Here is a 1777-nt window from a genome sequence, read left to right on the forward strand (position 1 = left end):
TTGAATTGAATTGAATTGAATTAGGAAAGGAGCAATGGTTAAAGAGTATAATGATGGAGGTCTTAAAGCAATAGACTTTGAATGTTTAGACGGAATGATTAAAATGAATTGGCTCAAATCTTTTCTGAAAAATGAAAATAGTTTTTGGTTTCATATCCCCTCCAAATTATTTATAGAATTAGGAGGAATTAACTTCCTCCTTAAATGTGACTTTGATCCTAAGAAACTCCCTGTTAAACTTTCTTCTTTTCATCAACGTGTCTTACTTTATTGGAAATTAATATTTAAGCATAATTTTAGTCCTCATAACACCCCACTATGGAACTCCCGATATGTCCTATTCAAGAACAAGTCTTTATTTTACAAGAGCTGGCTAGAAAGTGGTATATGGTCGATAATGCACATTCTTGATGACAAAGGGAATTTTTTACCTTTTGAAACTCTTTGCTCTAAATTCAAAAAAAAAAATAACAGAAAACAATATAATATATTAATCAAAGCCCTTCCTCAGCCTCTGATCATAATGTCATACAACCTACTCCTAAACCATGTCCAGGTAAAACTTCCCTCTCTGTTACTCAGCGCTCAGTCTGTTATTGATAAAAAGCTGACCAACAATGTCATACGTAGTTTGTTTGTCAAGGAATTTCATCCCAATTCATCCCACAGAAACCTAATCTCCAAGCATTTTCCAAAAGAGAAAGTGGGAAAACTGCGGAATAAATATCTACAGTTTCCTGTTGCTCCAAAGGTTAAAGAAGTCCATTTCAAAATAATCACTGACATTTATCATTCCAAGGAATTTCTGAGGCTCCGTTTTGGTTTTTGAAGAAAATGATTGCACCTTCTGTGAATGTGAAATTGAGACTGTTGGTCACCTCTTTTACGATTGTATGTACGTAAAAGTTTTCTGGGAAGATTTCTGCTTCTGGTGTTCATCTAAATTTGATTCTCCTTCTCATCTGGACAAAGAGAATGTTTTGTTTGGAATAGAAATGACAGATAAGCTGCAGGACCTAGCCTTTAATGTGTTACTCATGATGGGGAAAGTTTACATTCACAAAAACAAAGACATCAGGACCAAGCCAAACTTCAACGTTTTTCCTAAAGAACTTTGTTTGTATTTTCAGTCACTTAAATTTATGAAGAAAAATGGTATAAAATTATACACTTTTGTAAATGACCATAAACTCAATGTAAACCCCTAGCTATTATTATTTTATGTTTATTTTATTTATTTGTTTATTTATTGATATGTTTGTTTCCCTTGTTTTATTTTTATTTATTTTTTATATTCTATGTCTCATTTTTTTTTAAAGTTATAATGTCATCAACTGCTGTGTATCTGTGTTTGATGTTTGAATTACTTTGTATTGTTACACGGAATTGCCAATAAAGCAAAAAAAAAACCAAACAAAAAAAACATGATAGATGCCAGCTGTTCTCGCGAGTCCTTCCGTATAGCAATGACCTCGTATGTGATTAGAGGAGCCTGACGAGCCTTTGACTGCTCGTCCAATCACGTGTAAGCTTATGGGCAAGCAGACAGGTTTGTGTTAATATACTCAGAAGAACTTTATCTCCAGTTCCTTTGTTTGGATTTTGCTGGTACGTGATCAATGGCTGGACGAGGTCTTGCTTTCAACTCGCCTTCAACTCCTCTTGGACGCAATCCACAACTTTCAGCCAGTCCGCAGACTGACGAGAAGAAACTGCTGATTGCTATCAGTGGACTGTCCCGTCAGCTTACTCAACATACTGCCGACATGAATGAGCG

The sequence above is a fragment of the Cyprinodon variegatus genome, unplaced genomic scaffold (assembly GCF_000732505.1).
Source record: "Cyprinodon variegatus isolate N-32 unplaced genomic scaffold, C_variegatus-1.0 Scaffold13, whole genome shotgun sequence".
In the NCBI taxonomy this organism is placed as follows: domain Eukaryota; kingdom Metazoa; phylum Chordata; class Actinopteri; order Cyprinodontiformes; family Cyprinodontidae; genus Cyprinodon; species Cyprinodon variegatus.